Source organism: Synchiropus splendidus, chromosome 17 (genome assembly GCF_027744825.2).
Source record: "Synchiropus splendidus isolate RoL2022-P1 chromosome 17, RoL_Sspl_1.0, whole genome shotgun sequence".
Classification (NCBI taxonomy): domain Eukaryota; kingdom Metazoa; phylum Chordata; class Actinopteri; order Syngnathiformes; family Callionymidae; genus Synchiropus; species Synchiropus splendidus.
Window position 1 is genome coordinate 15,851,758 of NC_071350.1, and position 19,628 is coordinate 15,871,385.

Sequence of the window (19,628 nt, forward strand, 5' to 3'; positions counted from 1 at the left end):
GGTGGATATATTAAACAGCGGATGTTTTTTTCCAGGGAGTTGGTGACTCTTGTTTCATTGCATCTGGAGGCACCTCAGCCATAGTAAGGACAGTGATGGTACACAATGAATTGGAGTATTTATGAGACTTTCAGTTGGTGTAGCAGGCCAACAATTGTCATCAAAAAATGATGTATTTAAAGTCTCTTTTGATCCCACGACCAATTGCCATATTAAAAATAATTTTAAAAAGAACTGTGTGCCATTGTGCTCACATACCATTTTTTTTAATGGCAGTACTAACCAGAAGACCAAAGGCGGCGTTGGTTGGCAGCACAACTTGGCAACTCCCCGGGCAATCTTATCCAAAAACTCTAAAACTTTGTTGAACATGGACATATTTTGTCACCACTGTCTCATGAGAGGGGTTTTAGTGATTTGATTCGATGCCATGTTGTTTTGTCTTTTTTTTTTCAGTTCTGTGTGCTGCATATTGAGGTGTAAAACCTTTCCTGTCTCCACACTGGACCGTGGTAGAGTGTCACAGGGGAGGTGCTGGAGCGCTCACTCCAGGGTTTGATGTCCTGTTGTGGGCTGGAGCTGGGACAGGGATGAGGCGAGTCTGGGACAGAGCCTGACTTGGTTTATGACTTTGTCACAGCCAAACTGCACAGAAGCGCACATTCAGAGCTGGACACGCACCGGGCACCTCTTCACTTCTGGAGAGACGTCACTCACTCGGCAACCCCTCCCACATGCAGCGGCCACACACATAGAGGAACAGCCACCTGCAGCAGACACTCTACATTCACTCCTACAAAAGACTATTTTAAGGCTTGGAACGCATTAGTTCTTTTTCCATTCTTTGTAATGGGAAAAATCGATTCAGATTTCGAACAAATCGCTTTTCGAACGGCCGTCTAGAACGGATTGTGGTCGAGAACCAACGTACCACTGTGTTACTGGGCCTGTCTCTCGTGTCCCCCTAACCATAACCCGAAGATAGAGTTTAAGGACAGGAAATATTCCTTGTTCTTTGTGTATTTAACCAGCCATCTTGTTGAAAAGGCTGGGGGGACTGTGTTGCTGTGAGGCACGAAGAAGACATAACAATGGCGGAAATTCTCCGTCCTCCACGTCACACACTCTGTTTTCCTGTTTTGTGCAAAAGGTATCTCATCAATACTTCTCCCAAAGTCGCCATGTTTGTTCTGGGGTTTGTCGCCATATATTTATGACTCGGGGCTGCTCCCCCGGTGGATATGTTGGTGAACAACAATACCAATGTAAAGAACTCACAGAAGCATGTGAGTAGTGACGTCTTCTTCAAGTATTATTTGAAAAGAAAGGTTCAATTTTTGTCCATAAAGGGAGCATTAATGCGCCTGAAGAATGATGCTTAGATTTCCCTTGTTGTTCGAATGGCTGTTCCGATTCATAAGTCCACCTCTTCATAATCCATATCATTATCTTGTTTTCCTGCGTGTGTGTTTTTTAATGAATCAGGAGTCTGTGCTCTCCAACAGAGAGGGACCAAATCAAAGCTGCCAGCGATTCGTTCCAGTCCCTGCCTCAGTTCTGCCCACCTGGTCCTTATGAGATGTTTACTTACTTTCAATGAGGCCTGCTAAGTGGCGAAACCTGGAATACAGCTTGTGCCCGGAGCGTTACACAACAACCATGTTCGCATGTTCTGCGTCCTCACTCGCCTGTGAGTGTGCGCGAGCATGTGCCCGTGTCCCCATTTCCAGGATACAGATGCCGCTTTGATCTGTGTTCATTTTCCATACTCACTTGTGCTTGTGTGGATGAATAAATGTATGGACGCGGTCCCACGGGCGACACGCCGTTACTTGTGGTTCACTTTGCAGCATGAACAGCCAGACCATGGCTGCACTCTGAGCTGAAAATGACGTAAAAGTGACTCCAGTTATTGTTCTCTTGACAGTCGACTCGCTCTGATCTATTTTTACAGTCGATGAAAACGTTTTTTCGCTGTTATGTGGCAAGTCTGATGAATAATTTTATCTGACAGTGATCATATACTGTATTCAAGACAATTGGTGCATAGAATATCTGCTTTATACACCGAATGTTGTGACGTAGATATTCGGCTTAGGGGTTCACAGGGAGCAGAGGAGTTGGTAAAGAAGGCTGAATGTGTACCGGGGGTAGGTCTGTCGGTCAGTCTGGCGACACGATGACATCACATCCAGCAGCTGGTTTTAAAAAACGTTATAAAGCCAATGAAACTTGACATGAAGGATTCGTTGACTCTACCACACGGCAAACATTTATGTCCACAAAAGACAGGATTTGAGGTGCTGTTTTCACTCTTACTGAATCGGTCCTGCCACTTCCAGGTTTGACGAAAACTGTGTTGTGACTGGCTGCAAAATACTTTGCTGAGGTATCAATTCTGGTTTTAGTGCGATATCAAATGAAAACAATATCCTGTACACAGCGTGGTGTTCGGGATACCAGGAAGTGGAACGGACATATACTTCGCGACCTGATGACAAACATTGTCTTTTCCGGCTAGAAATGTGTGGCCTGTGGTAGAAAGTACCATCAAATCTGTCATTTCAAGTTTCAGGACACATTCCTTCGGGGAACGATTTGATACCTACACAGCCATCTTTGCCTCCATTTTTTTATTTTGATGTCAAATACATTTCCATTCCATTTCTGAAAATGTTTGTGCTGAGCTTTGTTGTCGCCGGCTCTCCTCCGCAACACCGGATGATTTCTTCCAATGAACTTTCTTCCGGATCTGTCAAGGGGTTGCAGTACATTTTTTTTTACTATTACATTACATTACAATGATTCACGAATCCCTTGAGTCATGTCCTTCCTCAGACTCTCAAGCAACCTCTTCTACCACAGTTTTTATGAAAAAGGCTGTGGTTGCATCAAACTGTTTTCACAGTAAACCCGGTTCTTAATTCAGGACCTGTGGTATTGTGTGATGTCTCTGAACTTCAACTGTCATGATAGCAAAATAAATATTAAAGTGCCTTGACTTAATTTTTTTGGTAAGTGACCGAATCTGCCCCCCGGTCCTGGCATTCAGTACCATCTCTCCGTCCTCACAAATGTAGTTTTCAACCCACACACCTTTGTCAGGCGACCATTGCAGAGCTTTAGGAGGAGTCCAAAGGTTGTGTGGGGAGATTTTGGCGGCAAAAGGCGGAAACTTTCTGAAGCTGTCTCCTTTATTGAGCAAAGGGAATAATGCCTCTGTTCTTCTGAAAGTCCATTCAAAGTTCTTCAGTTCTAACTGCACCAGAGGGACTCTTTCTCTGGCGTCTTTTCTCCGTCAATTATTGCCTCTCTTTTAAAAAATGCAAGAAGTGTTAATATCAAGGAAACAAAAGTCTCTGCGTCCTCGTCTCTGGTTTTATTAAAATTCCCCTGGAATGGAAAGAAATGACTCCCAGCACAGAGATATGTTTTTTTTTTTTTTCCCCCTCACACACAGAGCAACCTTTTCGTTTCATCTCCGGAAAATATTTGCGGTAATACTTTCCAGTATTTTACGACCACTTAATATTCATTTTTGTTTTTCAGAACGGTCCAAAGAAAATATATGGATGCGTCTCTAATGAAGCCGATGCGTCGGGTATCTCATGAATCAATAGACAGATGCTAAAAACTGAGCGTGTGTGAAATTAAAACGTGCAGATGAGATTGCGCGGCTAAACTGAGGACTCTGACTCGCTCCTCAGCCGCCGCTGACTTTGACAGTTTAATTGAGCTTTCTGTCAAACACAACTCGTCCGGCTAATCTTCGTAATCATGTTTGGCCTTTGGTTAAGACCCATTTTTTTTGGCCGTGTCTCAAAGGCGGGCGAGTCGATCCAAGCAAAGGAGCTGGTCCACTGGGACGGCAATTCAGCTGATGAACTTTTCATTAGAGCCTTGAAAGGAGGCAGTCAGGAGTGTAATGTAACGTAATAACCCATATTTGGATACGTGCAGGACAGTGGATGGACGGAGGGCAGGGACAACCATTCGGGGGCAACCCCGGACTTTAATGGGAATTGTGCATTTATTCTACAGTGTTAATAATATTCATTGTTTGTGCTACTAATAAAGAAGTTATTTACAGATGCAGGAATGCAGAATGAGGGAGTGTGGCTGAGTGTGTGTGAGAATTTGAAGTTGCAGGTAGAGTCCAAAGACGGGAGTGAACCACACTGGAGGAACAAACATTGGAACTCAAAGGGTCCAAGGTCAGACGGATGAGGCTGGGAAGTACCATCTTTCCCAGAGCTGGAAGGAGCTGGTCCTGATAAGAGCCACCTGGGTCCGGAAAGGGGGCGTATGCCTTGTGTTCGTTGCCATGGTTACGAGGGAGCCAGCGACCAGGACTGGCGTCAACAGTGGAGGACCAATCGGACGAGGACGGAGCCCACGTAGAGAAACTTTTGTGTATAAAGGGTCAAGACCTCAGATAGTTTTTTGTCGCTATACCGGACTTCTGCTAAGGCTAAGTCAGGCGTAGCTGCTGACCCAGAATTCTGCTTTTGTATTAGACTCCTCTGTCAGGAAATACATTTCTTGGATATAACTTGTTGGATTCTTGGTAGTCATCCTCACGAGTATACGGACGGGCAGAGGTACACGGGAGGTGTATTTCCAACAACTTTAAGTCATGTTTAGCCCCAATCCAACCTGAACCCTCCAGTTGTGGCTGCAGTTGGATGCTACTGACTTTTGGGGCTGTTTTCCACAGGTCAGTGGTTCAGTCTGCTTTAGCAAGAAGGTTGGAAACAGGCGTCAGGCATCTTGGAGGGAACCTGGGTCCATCAGGACGTTACCGCCACAACGCACGTACTGTTGGAGAAGGGACATGTACAACGGCCAGTTAAATGACATCTCGTCTCCCTGTGCCAATGGAATGTTGGTGGATAACTTCGGGTGTTGCAAGTGTGGTTCCGTCTATTCTTTTCCAAAACGCACTTCATTACGGAAGTCGATAATGTATTTGACGCGTGTCTTCCGATGCAAGAAAATTATCCACAGTTGTTCCTTTCGACAGGAGTTTTTGAAATCCTTCTTTGTGACAACAAACATTAACATACACATAACATTTCTAACGTCAACACGCACAAGTCACGTCGCATACTCCTTCTCAGCCAATGAGAAGAGCAGTCACACTAACCAATAGACACTCAGACAGGCTTAACATTGCACACCACTCATCCACTGTGCATAACGCACAGAATGACTCCAACAGGTGCACTCTATTTTGTCTAGAGTTTCCTGAAGTTCTTGCTATGGCAACCCAGCCGGGAGGCTAAATATGGACACGGACATGTCTGACAATGCGTTTCTGGTACAAGGACCCCCCTCGATCCTGTCTCGATTTAATGTGTTAGTACTTTGAATAATTGGACGGCATGCGATGATACGAGGTAATGCTGATACTGATGTGTGGAATCCACCGAAGTTTGTATCCCACTGCTTCTGTGGTTAGTTCTGCTCCCGACTCTACGCCTGAGAAGTGTATAACCCACTGGCCGGACTACATCACTGGCGTCCTACATTAGGCGCCAGCTGGGCGGTTTGATAGGGTTTCCATAGTGCTGAATTGGCCAATCGTATTTTGCAAATGCTTACGCTGCCATTCCCCTTTCTGGTGCGTCGACTGTGGTCATTGGAGCTGATACTGGATTAGATGAACAGGCATATTCCAACCTAGCCCTAAATGTAGGATGGATTTTAAAAGCCTGAATGTGACATCAATGTTGAGACCAGGGCTGTGGCTGCAGTGGATGACATCACAGAAGGGCGTGACTTTAAACTGAAGGGAGGGGCAGTCAGTTGAGGGAGTGTGGACACTTCCAGGGTGTCCGCTGCCTCTCCTTTACGTAGCTGGGATTGGCTACCGCCACGCCACTAGACAATACATGACTCTTCCAAAACACCCCTCAAACTTTTTCTGCTTTTATTATCGACAACTTCACTGGTGTGAACAAACTCATCCACAAACACAATTAAGTCTATATTCAATCCGCGGCGTTCCAGCCTCATGAGCACAACCGCTTTAAATCTGACAGTTTACCACACCGACAACTCAGCAGTGATCTTCATGATGATAATTACTGTTTACTGAGTTATTCAAAAAGCTCTTCGGTGTGTTTGTATTTGAGGCAGCAAATGAGACTGCTGTAAGATAAGAGGACACCTGACAGCTAAGTAGCAAGCTGTCTGTGTTCCATCATCGTCTACTTGTTTCTCACCTCCCAAAATGTTTTTCAGAGGTTTTGGAAAAGCCAATCTTTTACGTTTCTGCTCAGAAATGGCCGAGAAAAATCAGGCTTTTTTGAAGTTTGTTTATGTCCCCAGGGTTTAAATATCTAAGCTGCGTCTCTTCGCTTGAAACATGCATATTTGAGGGGAGGAAAAGCAATGATTCAGCGTCTTTGCATACTAAGAAGTCTCTTACAGCAGCATTTATACAGAATCGTCAAACCTATCAAGGAAGGCCATGAAACTGGAATCTGCGACCCGTTTCTTCCGGGTATGAGGGCTAAGCTGTGGTTGGTGCTCGTGTGCTGAAATCCTCTCATTTGATTTCGTCTTACAGGCAAATATGTAAGGTTTGGTTTTGCCTCCTGTGGGTCCTTTGGTACAAATGCTCAGCCACAAATCAAACTGGTGAACTGCCTTTGTGCCAATCGTCCGTCACAGGAGTCCATTTGAAGTTAGCATGTAGCATCGGCTGCATGATGTTCTTTGTTTCTTCTGCAGTTTTTATTCCTGGTTTGTCTTGTCTTGCTGATGCTTCACGTGTGGTCTATTTTCCAACGTATTTAACGTATATTTGCTCTATTTCCTTGTGTCCTAACTTGTTACCAGTCTTTTTTTCTGTTGCTAATACAGTGGTACCTCGGTTTTCGAACGTCCCGGAATTCAAATAAAAATTTCGAGATTTTTTTGCTTTGAATTTCAAACAAAAATCCAGAACTCGAACGCCCCCGGAAAAAAAATAACGTGCGCGGACCGATCAGCTGACCCACGACGCGCTTTGTTATTGTGTATAACGCAGCCTCTGTATGCAGACGTGTCCCGTTAGCTCCATTTACTGACTGTTTCTTCTTCATATTGAGGTGTAAAACCTTTCCTGTCTCCACACTGGACCGTGGTAGAGTGTCACAGGGGAGGTGCTGGAGCGCTCACTCCAGGGTTTGATGTCCTGTTGTGGGCTGGAGCTGGGACAGGGATGAGGCCAGTCTGGGACAGAGCGTGACTTGGTTTATGACTTAGTCACAGCCAAACTGCACAGAAGCGCACATTCAGAGCTGGACACGCACCGGGCACCTCTTCACTTCTGGAGAGACCTCACTCACTCGGCAACCCCTCCCACATGCAGCGGCCACACACATAGAGGAACAGCCACCTGCAGCAGACACTCCACATTCACTCCTACAAAAGACTGTTTTAAGGCTTGGAACGCATTATTTCTTTTTCCATTCAATGTCCAAAATCCATTCAGATTTCGAACAAAACGCTTCTTGAACGGCCATCTGGAACGGATTGTGGCCGAGAACTGAGGTACCACTGTAGGTGTTAGCTTCCTGGGGTTGCCAGTCACCATCGTCGTCTCGTCCCTTTGTTCTTCATCCTATTGTTTGTCTTGTCATGTCTTGCCTTTATGCCTAGTCATCTAGTGCAATGTCTGTGTTTCTAGTCATCCAGTGTCCTGTATCTTCTCTAAGATCTTTCCATCTTGTGTTTTGGTTTTTTTTTTGGCTTTTCCTGTGTTAGGGCCTGTGTTAGTGTGTTGTCTTGTGCTGTCATCATTCGTCTCTGGTCTTCACTCTGGTTGGTCTGGGTTGAATAAAGTGTCTTGAATGATCAATGGTGGGAGAATCCGACAAACCCAACCACTAACAGATAAGAACCAGAAGTGACCAGACACACAGTGTTGTAGTTAATACCACCTAAACCCAGTCAAGACCAGAGCAGAGACCAAGTCCAAAACAAAGACTTTTAGGGCCAAGATTGAAAGACCAAGCTCTCTAGACTGGTCTCGATCTCGGTCTAGGTCTCACCCCTTATTGAGCTTGGTCTCAACTTGTTCTCGGGCCCTAAGAGTGGTCTCTATATGATCTGGACTGCACAAATGCACACAGATCTGGTTGATATTCACTGACGCTGACCCTCATGAATCCTCCCTGAAAAGCAAATACACATCCTTCCTTTCATCTGCCAATGACTCGACGCTGTTTTCCCATCGTGGTTAGACCTGCTGTACTCCGCATCAGGTCACACTTGACACGCAAGTCAAACCCCAATTAGCAGCCTGGTGATGTTTAAGGAAGCTGAATATGTTTATGGCAGATATGACAGCGAAGGTTCACTCAGCAAATCCTGTCGACTCAGCAGCAGTTAGAGGCCGGATTGAGCTGCCACTGACATATAATGACAGGATCAGAAAAGCATGAAATTGAAAATAAACCAGCGGATAAACGCTGGCATTGAAAAAAGGTTAGCCTTATAAATAGTCTGTTTTTTTTACAGGCTGTTAAGGGGAAATGTGGTGGCAGACAAAACAATGCAAGTCTGCAGTGTTGTTGTACATCACTTTTTTTCTACACTCAAAACTGCTTTCCGGTTTGATAAATGATTTGCATACACTATGAAACATTCCCTTTTCTCTGCCTCCTCTTTTGCAACTATAAGACTCAAACTGAATCACTTTCTACTCACAAACCTATAGTACATCTTTGGGGACAGACATTGTGAACAGCAGTGTTTTTGCTCCAAGAAAAATGAATAATGAAAAGTGTCTCCAAACGTGTCCTTGGCTTGGGTAAAGGTTTCAAACAGCAGGTCACAAACCTGTTCTGAAGAGACCCATAATGATATGCAGGATGTAAAATAGCTCGGCTGCCAAGGACACAAGCGGGACACAGTTGCAGAGGGGAGGAAGGTATTTCAGAGGTGTGAGTTACTATGGCAATAAATACACAAACAGACAAGAAAAAAGTTGAATTGAATGTGTTATCAAGTTGAATTAATCTATAGAAAGGCGAGGAGTTGGTCAAGTCACTTTTATTTTTTATGTATTTATTAGTTGACAGTTAGCATAGTTGCTAATATGAAGGATCCATTTCTGATATGGACCACATTAAACCCCAAAACAAAACAAAGCTGATCCCCCGTCTTTGGCCCGTCGTCTGTCAGGAGTTCACAGCAGAAAGTGGTGAAAGTGAGAGTGTGGTGTTTAAATACACAGGAGGGAGGGAAAATTAGCCTCAGGTAAGGAAGTGAAGGTGAGGCAACTAATGGAAGAGGGCGCGAGAAACATCCATTTTCTTCTTCTTATTCCCTGAACAGAGACTGGGGCCCATCCCAGGTGTGAAGGGAGAGAGGTGCAGGACCCAGTGGACAGGCAACCACTCACACACACCGACAATTTAGAGCCACCAGTTCACCTCTGAGTTAGTTCAGAGGACAAAACTAGACCAGACTGCACATAAACAGCAAAGAATACAGAGCCCTGGAAGTGACATGCATGAGTTTATTTTTTTGGATGTGGCATGCATGACTTTATTTTTTTGGCCTGAGATAACAACTATCTCGAGATATTTTTTTATCTCATGATAATGCGTATCTCGAGATAAGTTTAATCTCAAGACACAATCGTAAACGTAGCTGCCTCTCTGGCAAAGCATTTGTATCCATCCTCCTGTAACCACTGTCTCCCATGACTTCGTAACTGTTCGCCAACGTTGTCAGTCACTGCAAGTCAGTGCGCTTTTAACACCCTGATCAAGTGCCTTCCACTCAAAATAATAGCACATGTGGCTAAGCTATACGTATGCATGACTTTTTTTATCCCGAGATACAAATGATCTTGAGATACAAATTATCACGAGACAACTGTTATCTCGGGCTAAAAAAAAATAAAGTCATGCATGTCGCATCCAAAAAAACAAACACGTGCATGTCACTTCCAGGGCTCCGTATAAGAAAACAAAACCAAAAAAATAACCATCCAGATCAATAGCCATCCAGATCACATGGCTTAACCTTGTGGGGTCCAGCCAAATGTCCCCACAAAGGTCCGCACAAGGACAGTGTTTTGTCAAGAAAACACACACACACACACACACACACACATTTAAATGTTGATGTTTAGATTGTGTCGAGGGGGCAGCTCAGCGGCCTAGACTTCCCGTCCTTCAGGGCTCTTCCGGGGGGGAAGAGTGAGAGTGAGAGAGCTTCCCACAGTGGTCCAGCTCTGGCTCCAGGCCTCCTCCCAGTTGGGGAAAGACAGCTCCATTTTTTATTTCAAAAATACTGACAGCAATGTAAATCTGACTTCAGGCTGAGCTGCACTTTGCCAAACAAAACGTGGCGGAATGTCCCTGTCCGAGTGAAAAATGTCTGTTGACTGGATTTCTGCGCTCCAAACACTGTGTGGCCGACGGTCTGTTCAATGGTAAAAGGTCACGAGGACTCTAATGAGGTGCCTGCAGGGGAAATAACAAGGCCCTTCTGCCTCAATAGATCTTTCTTCATGTCAGAACAGGTCAGTTGTTGCGGCTCCGCTGTACGGGGGCCCAAACACTTGGGGAGAAGGAGTCTCTTTCTACTTCCGTTTTTGTCCTACAAAGTGGAGGCAGGGAGTTTAAACCCCAACAGGAGGCTGTCAGTATTTTGACAGTGAGGTCATTTGCACCTTTGTGGTCGTAATCGGCAGATAAAAACATTCACAAGTTGTTTAATAGGCTTGATTCATATCAGGGTAATTTAACATCCACCTCTTTGTGAAACTGTCGAGGACCGTTCGTGATGAAATAGCAATATTTGACACTTATCTTGTGGAGACCTTTCAAAGTAAAATTGATTTTTTTTATTTAGTGAATTGGATCTTGGCATTAAAGGCTCGATCGAATTGAAAAAAAAAAAAAATGAACAGCGAAATCGTATCTCTTGGTAGAAGTAAAATAGCAGGTGGATCTTTTGGTTATAGGAACAGAGGAAGTCATTTTTGTTTCATAAAAGAAGCAGCATAATGAAAGTCCAGGGGTCCAAGGACAAACCCCAGTGGAACCTCGATTATAGCCGGAGAAGACCACCTTTTTCCCTTTTGTGTGCCAGTATGTTTTCCTTTGCTTATGTGGGTTTCCTTGAGGAACTCCTTTCCTACTTTCCTCCTACTGTCCACATGAAGCCAATTGAACTTCGAATTGTCCGCAGTATTAAATAAAATAAAATAAAATAAATTTATTTCTATTTTTATATTTGTTTTTACTTTTGAAAATTTTAGTCTTTTTTATTTTGATTTTTTTCAGTTCATTTTTTTCAGTTTCACATTTATTTATTTTTAAAATATTCACTTTTATTCTGTTCACATTTCTCATCATGTTTTTATAGCTATTATTATTCTTATAATAGTTGACAACACAAACGGTGACAGTCAATCACTGGATGTAATAACCGATGAATTCGTCTGACAGACGTTCATAAATGTAAATACGAGCCCGTGTTTGACTCCATCAAACCCCAAGAAATTGTCCTATTGTTGGCAAAGGTTTAATGTCTCAGGAGGCGCAGTGCTTCAGAGAAAAAGAACAGACAGTAATCCAGCAGGAATTGGGACTTGCGTGTTTGGCCGACGCAGCACCTTGTTTGACTCCACATTGTGGTGTGTTACAGCGAAAGTTAAACCCTGATCCTTTGTTGGCAGTCCTGCAGAGTTCCATTCAAATAAATGAGGTTGCATTTTCCTCTCCCCTCGGGGCTCAAGTTGGCCTGCGAGCGCTGGAGATTAAATATGATTTTCCTCCTCCCGCGGGTACTTAACTCACTGTCACAGAGCCACAATCCTTTTGACATCTGAGCGAGTGAGCGCACTGTAGCACACAATGGCTGCTGTCGTGAGGCGAGTCAGGCGCCGGACACAGTTCTGTGCGCGATACTCCGGCTGACGGCGGCGAGCCGGCGCTGTTGTGCGGCCGCTTACGTGAGCACCTGATTAGAATTGCACTGACAGACATGCACGAGGGGGGAAACTTCCCGCCTGACTGAATGGAGGTGAAAGCACAATGGCGGCCGGACACGAGGAGGCTAGTCGGGATTTCGTGAGGGATGTGGCAGCAGTTTGATGTTGCCCCGTCACGCTTGACAGACTGAGGGTGAATAGATCTTCTGTGTTGTTGACACTGCCAAGGATCCGCCGGCAGGTTTTGGAGCCAGCTGACAATAGCGGGGAGAGGAGAGGTCTTGGATGTGTCAGAATTGAATCTTTTTATTCCATTATTCCTTTTCAGGGCCGAGAAAACATGATGCCCTCCATCAGAACCCCAAGAGTCACTCTTTATTTGACAGAAATATTTCACTATAGTACAGGAATAGAGCAGTATTTTATTTAATTGTTGGCGACTATTTGCAAGTGGACTTCTGCATCCCAGAGTCACGGCAAAGTCAAGCTTATCCCAGCCATGGGATGGGAATTATGGTGACTTCGAATGGCACTGTCAGTAAGGAGCAATGGTGCCATAGATACCAAGAGTCAGGAACGGTCAGAGGGGAAACCTTTGACTCCGTTGAAACATGTATATATATATATAAAGCAGAAGCTCACTTCGACATAGCACAAAAAGTACACAAGAACATAGTTAGCGTGGGAGTGAGAATGTGTTGATGCAGCATCATGGAACTCCGATGATCCAAGGATCTATCCCTGTGGGACACCGTTTCTGATAGTGAGAAGGTTTTTCTTGGGTGTTTAAATCTTCTCTCCATATTTGCGCGAGTCGTTGAGCCCGACTGTGAAATTCCCATGAGGAAGTGCCGCAGAAAACTCTAGTCGTCCAGTAATATTTCGGAGTCTTTTCAAGCCCTTTTACACTGTAGCGTATTTTGGACATTATAAGTCTCTTTCTGCGGGCTTTTTAAAAATAGAATAAATAAATACGTTTTTTTAAGACTTTTACGTGTCTGTTTTTTTAGTTTATTAAGTGGTATATATATATATATATATATATATATATATATATATATATATATATGTATATATATATAAAATACAAAATAATGGAAACACCTTAAAGCTTTTTTAGCTTTAGCTTTTTATATATATATACAAGAAACAAAAAAACGTACGAAGCAAACATCAGCTCCAGGGAATGGGGTCAGTGTAAAGGCTGAAGTCAGATCATATGCTGTATCTGTGTGAGTCATGATTTAATACTAAGCAGCTTGGTGGGAGTCTCGTAACTAACTTTATTGGCATTACAGTACCAATACTGACATTCTAGAGTATGAATTATGAATGTGGCGGCAGCGATTTTTATCTAATGATATTCCAATATATATGCAGATTCCTCTCAATGAGGATGATGCCACCAGCTGCATTATTATTAATCCATTTCTGCAAAGCAAAAGTCACAACCAAACCATCGGCGAACCTTAACTCCTTCAGACTGATCAAAGTGAGGCGCTTCTTTTCAAGCAGATCAGGGAATATGCAGATGGGATTTGGACTCCTGCTCCAGTACAAAGAGAAGTCCACGCAACTTTGTGAGAAGTTTGATCTTATCAAGGAACTGAAATCTTTTGTACTGTCACTTACTGGCTGCTCAGAACTTTGGGGACACTCGTGGATTTAAGAACATTTGCTAACTGCTCTTTTCCACGCCTGAGCAACGTGGCACTTTCTTCACGCTTAAAAAAGTGAAGTGAAAGATTTTTATCTCTTTCAAAAGACTGAATAAAATCTAAAAATATATTTACTTTCAAGTTTTGGGGGAAAACGTTTTCACTCTATCTCTTTTTTAGGGACCTATGCAGACTATATTGTGATATATAATAATATATAGTGAATATATAATTCCAATTATAGGGTCACAACCTCTTCAACTCATCATTTTCTAGGACAGAGATATTTTTTTAAAGGCCCAGTGTGTGGTATGGAATGATGTTAAATGTGTTTTTAAGTACATGAATGTTATGTTGTGTCATGCAGAGAGGTTAGGGAAAAATGGACCCATCTTCATGAGTATATTCTGTTGGAGAAAAGTGACTAGAGTCTGGAAATTTTGTAAATAAATATATGAGTCATAAACTCATAGGTTTAATTGAGTTTAACTCCCTCATCGTTCTCTCTGAAGGCAACTGAATCCCTTAGCCCTGTTATTGCTATAGTGATGTGTAGATGAAGCATCATGAAACAGTACTGGAGGGTTCACGAAACAGTGTCCTAATTCTCAGAGGCCACCAGATGGCGTGCTTGGTTTCAAATATGATGTGAGGTCTCACTGAAATACGTGATCAAAGCCAAACATTTTACAGCAGACAGCACACTCTAGTGGCCTCTGAAAATCAGGACGCTATTTGAAACCTCATCTACTCATCACTACCTGTTCTACCTGGACATCGTGGTTCTGAATGCTGACCCGCTTCTGAGACGACACCACACTGAAGTTAAGATGGCTTCCACGGACGGACAAAGCCACTGGTGAGACCTCAGCATTTTAGCGGCGAAGCGGAGGGAAATCCAGGCCTTTATGTGATGTCATTACACCTGAAGACAATGCTGAGGTGCTCCACTGTTTTTCGAGGAACCATGGCCTCAGATTTAGATTTCTATCAGCGCCTGCTGTTCGCGGAGAGATGAAGCCAACAGAAGCATATCTCACATGAAGATCAGCGATTCCTCGGATGAATAATGATGGCAGTACATCTCCAGCACTCCTCCTCATGTACTTTATGAGTGTACTAAAATATATATATTCATAAACAGCAAGTTGCTGAGCTTCCATTGAGAGTGTCAACTCTAATTGAAGCACTTCCAAACGATCATTGTCCATAAGCCAGATTTAATTGCTCCGCCTCAGAAGGTCAGGGGTGATGGTTTTCTTCATTTTGGTGTTTTTTAAAAAAAGGCCCCGCTGCCTCCATTTAAAATTGTGATTTCAATTTGCGCCGCTGGGTGTTGGAGTGAGTCGGGGGAAATTATTGAGGTCAAACATGTCATGCACCAGCAGATCTCATAAAGCAACTTGAGTGATTTCTTTTTTCTGCCTCTCTCCAGCGGTTACATCATATCGCTGGTCTCAGTGCGAACACTCGGATATGGTTGGCAGTGTGTTTAATGTTGGATACTGTCAATTGGATTTCGTCCACCAGCTCACTAACCGTTTAACCCCGAGTCTATCTCTCTTTCCCGACGTTGCTGAGCAGAAACTTCTTTTACTCTCTTTTATTGCATTTGCAACCCAGTTCCTCTCCAAGTTATTTCAGTTTCAGCTGGAGAAAGGGACATTTTTATGCCAGGCGTCCAACTTCCTCTTGGTCACACTTAAGGCCCATTTATGGTCCTTTTACGTACGCACTTGTACCCGTCCGTTTCAAATGATCCCGTCACTGATCACATGCCTCCTTTACGTTGGTAATACTGTTCACCGATATATCCTAAAGGGGGAGGAGTCAAAATTTTATGACGACAAATTTTAAACCAAACATGGCAACTGCGGAAAAAGTTTTGATCTCTTACTCAAAAGACGAAAACAGAGGCAGCGTTGTGGGATGCGGCGGTCGGTGAGGCCGCTAAATATATCGAGAATTTCCGCTATTGTTTTGTCTTCTTCGTGTCCCATTAGAGCTACGTATTAGGTAGCAACCGCTACACTGGGCCCCAGAGTTTCCGGTGGTACTGCCGGTCCGTTTCCGTGCTTTGTGGAAATGTGTAGAAATACAGATGCGCGAGCACGGACAGAAGTTTCTGTTCAAAATATCAAGCACATGAATCTCCATCAATTGCATTGACCGCCTTCCTCTTCTCCACTTCCATCATCCACCACCCATATACCCAACATACTTCACCCTCCACTGCATGGCATTTCAAGTTTTCTTCTCTTTTACGGGGACCTATGCGAACTATATTGTGATATATAATAATATATAGTGATTATATAATTACAATGATAGGGTCGCAACCCCTTCAACTCATCATTTTATAGGACAGAGAGATTTTTTTGAGGAAGAAGTTTAGTTTTTTTAAAGGGAAGAAATGATGTTAAATGTGTTTTTAAGTACATGAATGTTATGTTGGACCCATCTTCATGAATATATTCTGTTAGAGAAAAGTGACTAGAGTCTGGAAAGTGTAAATAAATATATGAGTCATGAACTCATCGGTTCAACTGAGTTTAACTCCCGACTCATTCTCTCTGAAGGGAACCCAATACCCAAACCACCCGGCCCACAACCAGTGTGACCGAATCCATGCTCTGCTCCGATCTCCTTGTCCTTCACAAGCAGCTGATCCTCCTACGCCAGAATGTCTTCTGCATGGTTGTCAGCTGGGGTCCTCTTGTGGTGGCTGGGTGGGGAACGGTAGTGTTCTTCCATCTCAGCCATAGGCCAGGCTCTTGCTTGGGTCAGCTTGATGTTGATGCGCCCAAAACGCCTCCCCCTTCCACTGGGTACCTCCTTATAGGCCCTCCACACTCGGTCCCGGGGCAAAGACTTCGCTCCTTTACTTCACTTCGCTGCATCAAGCGACCAATAACTATCAGCAACTACCGAAAGAACTATTAAACTTGGACACATTTTAGAGAGATAAATGTTGCGGTGAGACCGATTCACCTCTCTGTAAGGAAACAAAAACGTCGGCGCAGAATTCTGATGAGATGATCTGAGACAAGACTAACATCCCTCATTTTCCATGCTCTTTTCTCCCCCGAATCCTCTCCGCCTCCCACCCCTGACAACACGCGGCAGGCACTCCAAAAACAAACATCCGTCTATCCTGCGGGACCATCCTGGGTCACAGAACTCGGGTGGGTTCGACCTTCAGCCATCACTCTCTGCAGCGGCGCCGGTTATCAACATGAATTATACAGGCGCTACAGCGGCCTAATGAGGCCTTCATGGAGTGTTTGAGTAATGTAATGAAGCGTGCCGGCAGGGGACAAGTAAGGTGTGACTGAATCAATAGTATATTTCACCGGTCGGCGTGACAGAATAGTTCCTCTTCAGCAGTTGCTGAACAAATTGGACGGCGCCATTATGTTTGCAGTTGTGGCTGGGAAGCCTTGTCTTCATTGGACCGTGCAGCGAAACCCACGGATCATCCGCAACGCAGCGCTGAGCAGAAGCTACCAATGCTGCGGTAATCTTTATTATAAGTCCGCCATCGATGTGATCTCTCACCGTCCTCTGGACGTGTCTCTGTTTGGTGCCTGAAAAGAAAAACAATTCCAGGCTGCCATCATCCCAGGAGAGAACACAGACTTTTGGGATGGCAAATCCAATTTACGTCCAAATTTCTTAGTCGAACATGAAAATAAGTTTGTTTAGAATCCCCACCATCCAAAGCATAAAATCCAAGATGGCTTCCCTGAACATAAACAGGAAGTATAGTATTATTATTCAAGAGAAATATTTATCGGAAAATAGATTTATAAGTTGGACTTAAAAGATGGTGAAGATTCATTCCGTTCACTTATTTTGTTACGACAGCTTGTAGCAGCTCCTACTGAGCCTCAGAGTTGCTTCGATTGCAAATGATCATTTTCCAATTTTTTCGCTGTTTAAATAAAGTTCTGAAAAAAAAAAATCCACCATAGATTGACTAACCAGGAGGCATAGTAGTCGCCTACTGGCCCACAAGAATGTGTGAGTTGTACGGTGTCAACTGATAACAGCCATAGCAATTCATCTCTGTATGACTGAGGATGTGGGAGGAAACCAGAGTGTAGAGGAAACCCAAGCATCAGTCCAACATCACTGTCACACGTGGCCAGTGTTGTTTTGTACATTACGTCGGTTAGTTTGAATGTTAGGTCTAAGAAACTGTTTGGCCGAGTCCCGTCTTGTGAAGATAGTCTTCTTGTCAAGTTTAGTCAAGTCTCTATCTCAAGTCAAGTCACAGTCTTGTGTAGTCCTGTCTCTTTTTGTCAAGTCATTGTCCCGTCTTGTCCTGTCAAGTCATGTGTCTGCATCAAGTCAAGAAACTGTTTGGCCGAGTCCTGTCTTGTGAAATTTGTCTTCTTGTCAAGCTTAGTCAAGTCTCTACGTCAAGTCAGGCCACAGTCTTGAGGAGTACTGTTTCATCTCGTCAAGCCATTGTCCCGTCTTGTCCTGTCAAGTCTTGTTTCTGCATCAAGTCAAGGAACTGTTTGGTTGAGTTCGATCTTGTGAAGTCAGTTTTCTTGTAAAGTTTAGTCAAATCTCCAGGTCAAGTCAAGTCACAGTCTTGAGGAGTCCTGTCCCATTTCATCAAGTCATTGTCCTGTCTTGCCCTGTCAAGTCAGGTTTCTGCATCAAGTCAAGGAACTGTTTGGCCGAGTTCCTTCTTGTGAAGTCAGTATTTCTTGTCACGTTTAGTGAAATCTCCAGGTCAAGTCAAGTCACAATCTTGAGGAGTCCTGTCTCATTTCATCAAGTCATTGTCCCGTCTTGCCCTGTCAAGTCGTGTTTCTGCGTCAAGTCAAGTAACAGCCTCGTTGAGTCCCGTCTACTTGTCATGTCATTATCCTTTCTTGGCAAGCTCAAGTCTTTTCTACGTCTAGTTCTGTCACCCGGTTTTGAGCTTGCCCTCCTTTTGCGTTTCCCTTTACGGTTTCTATTTGGATGAAACTCCAGTCCTGCTCTGTCTCCGGCCTCTGAGTCCTAAACCTCAACAGGCCTCTTGACAATCACGACTCCACACAGAGACATGAGCAGGACAAGAGGAAGGAAGCGCATTGGCAGGTGCCTGCTTGTCCCCGCGCTGCGGACAGAGATCAATACTGCGATGTCCAGGAGTCAGATGCTCCGTGGACAGTTGTGGTCTTCGCTGACATTTAAAAACACTGACGGAGACTAGATCGATGCGTGTGGCTTCACTTTTGTTTCATTTCCATCCCCATGAATTCAAAATAGTTTTTCACCGCTGTTTCCGCTCCGTGTGCGATGAAGGACGACCCCTGTGTGTGTGTGTGAGAGAGCTCATGTCTGGAGGCCTCCTGATGAATGGAACATGCGTGCGCCATAAATTAGCGAAGGAAAGCGGCACAACGTACTTAATAATCACGGCTAATTGCTTCATTCATTATCACTTGATGAGAGGGCCACGCAAGAGTCTCCGCCACATTAGAGCGGATCACTTGTGGCGCGCCGATGTCCTTCTTAAAGGGGTCGATGGAGGAAAACATGCTGCGAGGAGGTCAGTATCCCACTCCAGATCATGCTGTGATCCGCTCCTGGATTTGTCGGTTTGTTTGTTTGGGTCTTACTGCATTCACTCCAGAGACTTGATCCATTATCGTCCCGCTATTTCCAAACTGGCGGGTTGAAGCCTTTGGCATAGACAAACACCCACACACAGCTTTGAGTCAACATTGAACCCCCGTCTGGTTTTTAACCGTGGGAGTGAAGACAGAAGTTCTGCTCAAGCCGCGACCTTCTGAAGTCGACTGACAGGACTTTGATTTCAGCATTCAACACTGCGACGCCACGCTCACTTTAAGAACAAAAACAAGCAGCACTTGTATCAAACTTGGAGAAAAGACTGAATTTTAGATCTGGAGCTGCAGCTGGAGTCATCATTGATAGATGGAGTGGAACGCATGCGCTATCCCTCCATCAGCCAAACTTCTTTTGTTCGCACTGCAATCCACCGCCACGCGATTGTCACA